The sequence below is a fragment of the Prinia subflava genome, chromosome 3, assembly GCF_021018805.1.
Source record: "Prinia subflava isolate CZ2003 ecotype Zambia chromosome 3, Cam_Psub_1.2, whole genome shotgun sequence".
Taxonomy (NCBI): Eukaryota; Metazoa; Chordata; class Aves; order Passeriformes; family Cisticolidae; genus Prinia; species Prinia subflava.
The window spans coordinates 107,810,291-107,821,993 of record NC_086249.1 but is presented as its reverse complement, the minus strand read 5'-3'; the positions used below and the strand labels follow the sequence as shown (position 1 = coordinate 107,821,993).

Here is an 11,703-nt window from a genome sequence, read left to right as displayed (position 1 = left end):
CTCTGGCACTAAATACACCCGCATTATGAAACACTCCACATACTCACACCTTTTTAAACCTATCATCTTACAAGATCTTTAGAAATCACAACAGAATTAGGAAATTACATTGACCAAAGTTTCATCAGAGAACTCCAATATTAATTAGATTTCAATCTAAAGTGAAATGTTCTACACTGCTATATCACCCTGTGAAATACGAAGTTTCATGTCTGGGATATGAAGAACATCTGTGTAGTTGTAGTTGTGGAACACGGACATGGGACAATTATAAAGACGAGTTCTAATAAACAGCCGAGGAAAGCATGGAAGGAAGTTTCTGAATAACTCATTTGCTTGCAATTACTTATTATAAATCTGAAGCTATTCTGTAATACGTGTCTTTTAATTATAACTTTAGAAGCTTGCTTTGTATTAAAGAATTTTTAACTGTAGTTTTAGACTGTAAAAAGGCTTTTAGACAAAAGAAGGAAGTAAGGAGGGCCTCAGGCCTTTTCACAGAAGGTTGGAAACATCCTGGATACAAAAGAAGGATTTCAGCTCACTGATTTATGGTTCTTGAAAATGGAAACTGGACATCACTATTGAAGATTGACAGACCTGGAAAATAGATACTGGACCCCCACATCTGGAAGCTGGATGCCACCACCTGGGATACATATCCTGGATGTACATCCTGGAATACTGAAATATCGAAATAGATCACAATAGCGTATAGAACTGAACAGGAACCAAACATTACCACCACAGATTTATGACTGTTAGATATTGAATAGTGACGTTAAAAATTAGAAATGGAAACTGCTGAGAAAAGCTTATGAATATGTATGAATATAGCCAATAAAATACCAGCAAGTCCAGCAATTGGTGTGCAGTTGGAAGGGAAAATCCTTCTACTGTACCCAGCACGCTGTCTTTGCTCACACTTTACCATGCTAATTAATTAATTATTAAATTGAATTGCTGCTTGATATATTGGCCGTGTCAAGCATCTCATTTCTAACAACCCACAAATTAATTCCCAGGCTGTCTCAGTCTGTTAGAGACTAGAAACTCTGAAGACTATTCCATTTTGTCTACAGAACATGGAAAAATAGCAACTTTTTATCTACTAAACAGTGTTTTCCTGGATGAAAAGAAGTGCACTTGCAAAGGAAACAGTAATAAAAAAAACCCCAAACTTTTAATTTTTTTGTTAACCTTTACAAGTTAAATAAAACTTGATCAGTGCTCTCATTCCCTCACACTCAGCACAAAGCCTTTTTTGTAAGGCTTTTTATTGTAACTTTTTTCCAAACCTTGAAAAAATAAAATTCCAGGCTTTGACCAAAGAATTCATAAGGCAAATAGGCAGTTAAAAGGAGTAGAGTTTTTACCTTATCTAAAAGCCTGTAGGCTTTAAAAATTCATTAGAAATGCTTGAGCATTCAAATTTACACTTAGTTTTTTTAATTCATGACAAGTAAAGGTCTATCAAATATTGACTTTGTCCAGTTCTACCTTAACACAGCGGAAAGAACAGAGATATTGAGCCCCACCTGTAAAAGACAAGGCACATTCAAGACCGAGCCCACTCCACTACCACACAAACTACTTACTGCTCCCTGAAGGCCAAGAGCCTGGCGCCCTCAAAAGACAATCAAGATAACTGTGCCAACTCTCTACAGCCCAGAGAGGAACTGTATGGTCTTTGCCAAAAGTATTTAGATCAATGTACTACCACACCACCCGGAGGCTGTGCTACCTTGTCCTTAGTATTGCTACACCCCTGGGCAGGGCAGCTACAACCGTGACACGGACATCCAACACCACAAGCACTGAGACTGTGTGATAAGTGCATAAGCAAAAATGACTTCCATAGGGAACATGGCACCCATCAGCAGAGAGGTCCAACAGTGCCATGACAGTGCAGGTGCTCTACAGCAGCCCTGCAAAGTGGTGACTGCTGCAGCCATCAGAGGAGACGTGGATGAGAGCCATCAAAAGAATGATGGATGAGCAAGAAGCCAAGCTTTAAGACAAAAGACTGTTATTTACCTGGGGATGCAATCCCCAGAGACAACTCTGTCAAAAGAGAACTCACAGAAGTGGAACTGAAGGCACCACCTGGCTCACCAATGTGAGAGATCACCGCTCAGAAACAATTACAATATGACAGACACCAGACAGATCCACACCTTAAGCTAGAATTGGAAGACAAGAAAGGCTTGACAAAGTGCTATGCTGATGTGGCAATGTACCTGCGACTCACGGGAGGGCTACCAAGGTGCCTGGTGATCACTTAGAACTATGGAGACACCAGGACCCGAGGAAGGTAGAGTGTACAATGCAGAAGACAGACTTAACAGAGTTTACACAACACAGACACATGCTGGAACTGCCTTCCTAGGCACAGTCCTCACATTGTGCTGAGAACTAATGTGCTCCCTTGACCTGCTCCTGAATGGCTCTCTCCCGTACACTGACTTTAAACTCCTCCTTGTAATTCCCAACCTTGCCTCCTATCCTCTCAGCATCCTTCCTTCCCCTTCACTTCAGAGGAATGGGGTTCTGAAGCCATCTTCCTTGCTATTTGCCAGCAAGCCCAGGCAGGCGAGCCTCAGTATTACTGCCCTGCTCTAGGGCACGCCCGCTGCTGGATGCATGTCCCATGCACCTGGGGCCGAGTGCACGCACGCACTGCCCGTGGTTGCAACAGCACCGTGGCCCTCATGACCAGGCAAAGGCCTCCTCGTAACCTCTGCACTGAGACCCCTTGGTGCGATCTGAGCTCCCCTGCCGTGCCACCTTCAGTGATCAGGAGTCATCCACACCTACCGAAGCGTCCCACTTGCCTCACCCATGTCCTCTGGCCCTTGGCATCTGCTCAAAGGGGAGATGCACCCCGCGCCATCATGATGCCCCTGTGACCGAGAAACGGGTGCAACAGCACCAGATCCTGAGCATGGTGCGTCCGCCACCCATGCCAGGACAGCAGTGAAGAGCGGCAGGCAGGAAAGGAAATGGCGCCCTGATGGGGCAGTAGCACACCGGGACGCCCCGGCAGCACCAAACTGAGCAGGATGACCTGCAGCCGGTGGGGAGCTCTGGCCGCCAGCCGTGCGGCAGGGCTGCAGGGCACCACGGGAAGTGTTCGTGCAGGTGGAGAGCTTCATTCTGGACAAGCCATCATTGAAGTGCTTGCAGGTGGAGAGCTTCATTCTGGACAAGCCATCATTGAAGTGCTGTCGGAGTAAGTTTTATATTAAACCACAGAAATAAAAGCTTTTGATACAAATAAGTAACAAAATTAATGTAGCAGACAATTATTTATCTACAATAGTCAACAATACAAAGAATTAGATATAAAAGGTTTTTTGGTCAAAAGCTTATTATACATTTGGAACATCTGTCCCCCTATCTCAAGACTGATCAAATACAAAGAAATTAGGCATAAAGCTTTCTGGCTCTCAAGAGATGCCATGATCCTAAGACTGAAAAAAAAAACCCCTCAAAACCAAAACTACAGAGTGTGTTCTCCAGAATAGATACTTGAATAAAACAAAACTTAGGGAAAAAAAAAAATTAAGCTCCACCACCATATTTGCTACAGGGAGCACTGGGATAAAAAAAGGAATGTAGTTGATACTGAAATCCTTCCTTATGTTACCTGTATGATTTGAAAATAATCTTTCCTTGGGAGAAGTGAGGTTAGTTTGCAGATACTGTCTAAGGAACTAAAAGGAGGGGGAGGGGATTCTCATTGATGGGATCATTTTGTATTCACTGTACTGCAAAATGACCAAGAACAACGTTTCTGAAGATTGAAGATTCTGAAAAACAAACTCCATCACCAGAGATTATCCTGAAGCCTGTACCTCTTCAGGAAATAATTATACCCCTGGGTTTTCTCCCCTGGGTTTTTAGCTGGCATTTCTCTGAGGGAGAGGGAGGTTTTCATGAAGATACTTCATGCTCCCATGCTCTGAAAAGTCAGAAACAACATGATTATCCCCCCTCAGCAACCACTTTGTAGTTAAGAGTCCTTCAATTCCCACTGGTCCACGTGCATGGATCCGCGAAGTACTAATTCCCACTTCAGCACCTGTAAGAAACACCCAAGATAAAGGTAGTTAATCCTCTGATGATCACTTCATACTAAAAGTTTTTGCACCTCTAAGTAAAAAAGCTGCCTGCCTTTCAGGGGCCTGCCATTCTCTGCTCCTCTCCAAATACCGGTTCCATTTACCTGATAGAGAAGCTTGAGGAGATCAACTATTACATTATAAATTGTAATGTTTATATAGTTCTGGCTGCTACAGTAACTTCCAGAAAGAAAGATGCAAGAGAGAGCGAGAAAGAGGTATCTCTTACACTGCTCTCAGACTGATCTAAAGGCATAATCCTTAAAAAAACTAAAAAGCTAAACTGGTAAAGATTATGATCTTATGTCCTTTTTTATCACATTGAGGAGATATTGGAAGACCTTAACTGGAATTTTTCAGTCACATGGAACACCGTTCCAGCTGACACAGTAACAGCGGGTAGTGGGAATTTCTGATTCTCTACCTCATCAAAGAATGTTTCCCTTGTCTTCTGCAATTCATGGTAGGTGCGTCTGTTTATTTAATCAATTGAAACTTAAAAAGGCCTGTCTCTAACCAAACAAAAAGCAAAATCCCATGTGTTTTGAAATACATAAACATATTAACCTAACACATCAGAACCACAGAAATTTAAATCCCAGTCAACACTAGTATGCCATATACAATAATCCCATCACTACATACAAAATCAAAATCCACTTCTATTACTAACACAGCAAAAAAAATCACAACTGTTAACTGTAATAAAACCTAAAAAAACTAACTAAAAATAAAATTTAAAAGTCCCACTGTAACTAAAGTGCCAAAACCCCTCAAACATTTAAAATAACTACTACAAAAAGGCCCTCTACCCACCACACCACCAACATCACATAAAACAAATAAATTACTCTCTTCATACAGCACACCCACATAAAAAAGCCTAAATGTCCCTAAAATCTTTCAAGTAATCACAAATTAACCCCCCAAAAAATCTTTATTACCATTAACAAAAAAAAACCAAAAAATGAACACAAACTAAAAAACTCCACCATACAAACAAAGAACACTAGAGTCTTTTCACTAACAATTCTTATCACATCATAAAAATAGAACAAAAACTGGAAACAACCATAGAGAATTCCACACAGCAAATCACAAAAACTAGCAGAAGATATAAATCAATCCAACTTGCTGAACTCAAAACTGACCTACAACTGACCCTAAACACAACTAAAAAAACCTACACTAACTCATAAATAATAACCACTACTCTATAAAATAACTAAAAAACCCAAACTAATTAACAACATGAAAAAATCTAAACTAGTAAACAGTGTCGCTGTGCGTGTTTTCCTAAACCCCAGGGCACGCAGCGACATTCAGGGGTGCGACACCTTCCCCCGGGGAGCTCTCACTTCCCCACCGGGACTCTGGTTCAGCCAGTCTATGCGCGCAGAGACAAAGTGAAGACGAGACGGGTCTTGGGGTAAACTAAGGAGATTTATTACAGGTATAACTGAAGCATAACAACTAAAAGCTGGACCCCAAAGACCGGGGGCACGTGTCCTCCCGTGCGTTTTATAGACAGGGCAATACAAAGCAAGCAACCAATGAAAATGCACTCAGGGAGGGGTTTAGGGCAGGGAGTACAGAACAAAATCCAATGGGAATAGCAGAAGCAGTGTGATGATATGAAACAGCAAATGATATATCGATTTAAAAAAGACTGGCAGGGAAAGCTCTAGAAATAGAGGCAGGGGCACAGAGGATTGACACCTAACAGTATGTATAATTTAAATCATAACACACAAATGAAATAGAAAGCTAGCTTGAAAACTTAGAGTAGAAAATCCACACCGCAACAAAACAGGAATGTCACTACCCCAAAAAACTACCTAAAAAATCCACCATATCACTGCCATGTTTGCAAAAATAAAACAAATAAGACCCACCAAAACAACAAACAAATCATGCCGCAAATATAAAAATATCACAAATAAACTTAACAACACCAAAAATATTATTCCTAATTCAATAAACCCATAATGCCTCAAACCATCCAAACAAAAAAATCACCTATATATACACACAAAACCAAAAGATCAATTTAACCATGAACAGTATCTCCCAAATTATCTGAACCTATCAAACATATACTGCAACCAAATAAACCAAATGAATAAACCCTTGCAATAAAAGAAACAATAATCCAACCACATGTATTAGAAAATCCTAACAAATTAACTACATCACACTACCTCAAACCAACCAAAACACTACATACTCACCGCAATAACAATAAACACCACTAAATGACTGAAAGCAGACCCTGTACCTCATATTACATCCCATTACACCATGGTAAGCCTTAGAAAGCATATCCTTTAACATATCATACCCCATAAAAAAAAACAAACAACAAAACCCAGTCTAAAAAAAAAAACATGATCAACACCTGAAGTAAGAAATACAACATTAAATAAATAGACCGTATCCCTTATCATACACCATCAACAAACAAAATAAATCTACACAGTGAAATAGTAAAAACCACCTTAAAAAAACTAAACAGAAAAAACTTTTAAATATTAAAAGCTGCATCCAACAAAACACCCAAATCTCCATCACCCAAGCCAGCCCTACCCAATCTGAATCCCTACATACAATAAATAAAAACAAAACCTCAATAACATTTATCAGAAGTCTATTTAAAAAGCTACTCGAATTAATTCTATCTCAAATACAAACAAACTCATCCATTAAGTTATCTTCACTCAAAAACTAAATTACATCTAATAAATACAACCAAAAAATAAAGCAAAACACTATATACCACCAAAAACCATAATATTTAATAAAAACCACATTTAAATACTACTATTCATTAAAATCCTAGGCAAAGGGGGTTTTTCACCAATTTAAACACAGACAATAACAAAACAGGAGTTTCTTCCCTCAATTTAAACTTCCTTTGTCCTCATAACCCCCATTTTTTTCAGGGGCAGCAGGGAGGGATTAGCAAGATAAAATTGAAAAGCAAAAGGTGAAAGTCCCCTGTACAAACCCACACTGGCTCACCGGCTGCTGCCCCGTCTAGCACAAAGGTTTGCCCCCCAGCACCTCCTTCAAGCAAAGCCCCACACCCAAGTGCATCCAGTTGCTCCCCCAGACCCAATGAGAGGCTCTCACCATCACTCCATGAGACATGCCTGGGAGGCCACCATAAGCCTCTCTCTTCCAGCAGCTCCATGCGGAACTGAGCTGAGGCACCCCCTCTTAAAGCAGCCTCGGGAGGACCCGCCCCCTCATCATCGTTACAGCACCCAGCTGTCTTTGTTCCCTGTCCTCATCATTCTCATAGCTGACACCTGTGGCTGCTGCCGCTCTGAGTGTGAGGGCAGGGGGGACTTGCTGCTCATTCCCTAGACAGTTCACTGTCAGCACTTGACACACTGGGGCACCAGACTTTCCTTGCTATGGATAAGGATCCCTCTTCTCCTGCAAGTGCCCAAGGCTGAAATTTGGATTCCACCTCCAAAATTCTGTGTGTGAAGTTCATCATTCCTAAGGAAGTTCCTAAGGAAATTCCCCAGCAATCATTAGCCTTCATTTACAATTTTTCCTTTGGAATCATTACTAGCTTGTCTGTCTGTGGAAGCATTTCATTGAGAGTTCAGGAGCTGGGTTGGCTTGTTTATGATCTAGCTGATAAGCCCAGGCTAAATCCAAACAGCCAGAATGACAGGGAAATATGGAGACAGTTTATAAATACTGCTCCCCTCGCGTGCAACTTAGTTCTTCATTGCACAAGGGGCAAGTATGGAATTCAGATGTTCTCTGCATATCTCCAGCTCAGACACTTCCACATCTGCAGCAGTGCCTCACAGAGCCCCGGCCCCACCCCGAGCCCTCCCCGCCCTGCCCGAGTTGTAGGTGGGACCATCGCCCGCGGCCCCGCCCCTCTCCTCCGGGCCGGCCCCGCCCCTCTCTTCCGAGCGGGCCCCGCCCCTCTCCTCCGGGCCGGCCCCGCCCCTCTCCTCCGGGCCGGCCCCGCCCCTCTCCCCCGAGCCGGCCCCGCCCCTCTCCCCCGAGCCGGCCCCGCCCCTCTCCCCCGGGCCGGCCCCCCCTCACACTGGAGCCCAGCCCGGGCTGCTCCCGGGCTGGGCGGAGCTCGGGGCACTGAGGCAGAGCCGGGAGTGGGACTGGGGGTTTCTCGTTCGGCTCCTCTCGGTGTCGGCTGGGGGTCCCGAGAGCAGCCGCCTCTCCCCCGGCGGGCGGGCTGTGCGTCTGGGGGCCGGAGCACCGGGGCGGCGTTGGGGCCGGGACTGGGACCGGGATGGCGGCGGGCGGCAGGAGCCGCTCCGGGCCGGGCACTGGGGCCGAGCCGCTCTTGATCCGCCCGCAGCCGGGGCTGTGCTGGGGCATTGGGGAAAAAGAAATCTGTGGCACAGCTCATTTCCTCTCCCAGCTTGGCTTCTGTGTGATCGTCTGCGACTCCACCTGCTCCCCTGGGCTTTTCAACCCGTGCAGCTGGAATGACCTGCCCGCTTCTAAGCCCGACAAACAATAATGGGACAGCTCTCTGCATCAGGCAGTGGAGCCTCGCTGCAGTGTCCCAAAGGTGCAGCAGTGCCCAGCATCTCTGGCTGCAATTTGAGGCGTCCCAGCGTAGCCCCTCTCTGGTGTTCCTCTGGAGCTGACACTTCCCAGCCTCCCTGACCAGGGTTTGGGGGTCTCAGCACAGGCCCCTAGCACATCCTGCTGCTTCTTCAAGTCCTGTTGAACCAGGAGGATTTTTGGGAGGTAGAGGCACCCAAAGCCAGCAGAACTGGCCTAAACCCCTTTTTGGGGAAATCTCTCTTCTTTCTTCCTCACCGAATTCCCACTGTCAAAACCCAGCCTGAGGCTCAGCTCCCCATCCCCTCAATCTCTCCAAGGAATTGGGCTTGGATTTCCCAATCCAGCAGAGTGGGAATGCTGCTGTCCTTACTGGATATCCAAATTGCAGTAATTGCTTAAGAAATAATTGAACGACATTAAAGGAATGAAGAGAAAATAAATCAGAGCTGCCAGCCCCAAGGGCCGTCCAAGGGATTCTCAAACCCCTTATCAATGATATGCTTTAATTAAACAACTCAAACCAAGTAACATCACATTGATACAGTAAGATTCTTTTTCATTGACTTATAGATCAATATTGCACAGGGTAAAACCCTTCTAAAGCCGGAAACTCTTTTAAGAGATATGCAGGGCACAGCTGCAGAGAGTGTCATGGGATTCAGGGGAAAAACCCCAAAGTTTTCAGTCTTTAGCATCTTCCACTGGGTTGTCATTGACAGCAAACACGGCTTCAGCCTTGGGAAGACATGGAGAGTCAGAGATTTTGCAGATCCTGGTCTCACCTCAGCCTTTTAGCAGCTACAGTCTGCAAGGAGAGAGAAGAAAATGGGTCAGAATGGACAGCCTACTTCCAGAAAATCATCCCAATTCAGAAAGCGTTAAGTAGAGCTGTAACAATCTCTCCAAGGTCCATTTCCCTGCCCACTGAGGGCTCTAAGTTGAAGCACAGGCTGGACCTGCTGTGGGCAGACTTGCAAAGCCCACAAGTAAAAGCTACTGGGCCAATTCCATTAAACATTCCAAAATCAAGCTCCTGGGATGCGACCATCTCTTCTGTCACCTTCAAACATCCAGAAGGAGCTCTCTTGCAGTTGAGCAGCATTCAAAAACTTGTTAGAGCAGAAACTGCCTCACAAATTACACTGGAGTAATGTAGGCTCCTCTGGCAGATATGTCAATAACAAAATGGTGTAGTTACCTGAACAGAAAGGGATGTAAGACCCATTACTACGGGCTAAACTGGAGCACTACTTCAAACTGGGGCAGTGAAGATGGTGGGTAGGAGCTTTTCTAAGAGATGCGGTGCCTACCAGTGGGGCAGAGTGGGGAAATTAATTCTGAGTTTTTGGAGAAAACTTTAAATCTCACAGTAGTAATGCTAAGCAGTGTTGGGTAACAAAAAAACCAAAACAAATCCCAAACCCAAAGAAAGGGCTCAAACCTGATCTCAGCAATTCTTTCCATTCGATTCTCTCCTCGCTCCTTTCATCCTGTGAAAGCTCACCTGGCTCTAACATTCTCTGTCCACACAGTAACTCTTTCCAGCCTTGGTCAGTGTCAGAGCCACACACTCAGCTTTGGCTGGACAACCTTCAGCTTCCACAGTCCACTTCCTCAGGCTGTTCGCTCCCAACTCTTCCTACCTGCAGTCACAAGATTTTAGTAGAGCAAAACATCAACTTGATTTACCATGATTAATTTGTGATTAATATTTCAAGATAAAGTTACAGCAAAAGCATTAAGTCCATTTCCACAGGAGGCAGAAGAAACATGGCTAAAAGTTAAATGAAGATCTAGAGAAGTGAATCGGAACTAACTAGAAACATCATATCAAATTTCTGAGACAGAAATAGGAACCTAATGCTGTGCTTGATAAACAGAAAATGCTAACTACCAAGAAAACTGAAGGAAAAGTGGCTAAAAGTCTTGCAGAGCACAAGACAGCAATTACAGGAAGCAGTCCAGTACATGTTACAATGCACTGAATTGCTCTGGGTGGAATAAGCTGTTCTGCAGAAACCATTGAAGCATATTAAGATTTCTCAGAGGTGATTTCAACAAAGAATGATGTAAGGTTAAATCTCACCCTGTGCGGCACCTCTTGCAAGACAGCTGGGCTTTCAAGAGTAAGCGGCTCCTCGTGAATGAGAGATTGCTTTTCCAGGGTTCCTGGCCTACAGCTGAGATGCCACAGGTTACATCATGCACTTCCCACACTGAAGCCAAAAATCCAAATACAGCACTCCTTTAGAACCCTGAGAGACAGCCGTGGATTCTGGGGATACGGGATACAGTGGAAAATGGCACCAAGACACCAAGAACAGTGCAGTGCTGGCTGGCAGAAGCAGCATCCCTTTGCCAGAAAATGCCATTCTGCAGCCAAGTTAGTGCATGAGAGAATTTTACTGCCATGCAATAAAAAAAGTACTCTAGCAGTGGAATGAAGAAAAAAATCTCCAAACCCTGTCCAGAGTACCAAGGGGAATATCCACAGCAATACAGCAAAATAAATGGGAACTTCAGAAAAAAAAAGAGACATTAAAACCAGTCCAGATGAACAACCACTGTCTATTAGGACAATGCCTGCACAAAAGGACTCTGGTGCGGAGCCTTAATTGAGGATACAGTTTTTAATAACCCCTTTGAAGTGCTATAAACCAACTAAACCCAAGCACACTTTCATTTTCTAGACAGATTTTAAGACAGCTGAGTGAGAGTCTCAAGCACGTACTCAGTTGTCAGAGTTGCCTTTGCCCATCTTAGCAAGGACAGAGCAGATGTGGCCAGCACAGGGCAGAGCCACCCCAAGTCCTGCCCGAGCCCCTCTGGCCACACTCCCTGCTGATCATGCGGACCCCTAACAGGCTCCAGCCAGGCCTCTTTGGTGCTTGGTTTGTGAACTCTTCCAATCAAATGCGAAGGAACCCTCTAGTGCCCTGGACCTGGTGATATTTTCTGGGCTGGAATGCAACTTCCCACACAAAAGGCAGGCCAGGTTGGTTTGTTTTGGTTCTTT

General features: G+C 44.3%; 2 long non-coding RNA genes across 2 annotated transcripts; one reads left to right on the top strand and one right to left on the bottom strand.

Annotated features, from left to right (window-relative positions):
* The first annotated feature begins 1,201 nt into the window (after window positions 1–1,201).
* LOC134548709 (uncharacterized) lies at window positions 1,202–3,502 on the top strand. Its single transcript, XR_010079878.1, has 2 exons — window positions 1,202–3,141; window positions 3,187–3,502. It is a non-coding gene; the product is annotated as an uncharacterized LOC134548709 (long non-coding RNA).
* Window positions 3,503–9,112: 5,610 nt separating this feature from the next.
* LOC134548708 (uncharacterized) lies at window positions 9,113–10,844 on the bottom strand. The gene is made up of 2 exons (XR_010079877.1): window positions 10,774–10,844; window positions 9,113–10,330 (listed from the first exon to the last, which is right to left on the bottom strand). It is a non-coding gene; the product is annotated as an uncharacterized LOC134548708 (long non-coding RNA).
* Window positions 10,845–11,703: the final 859 nt, after the last annotated feature.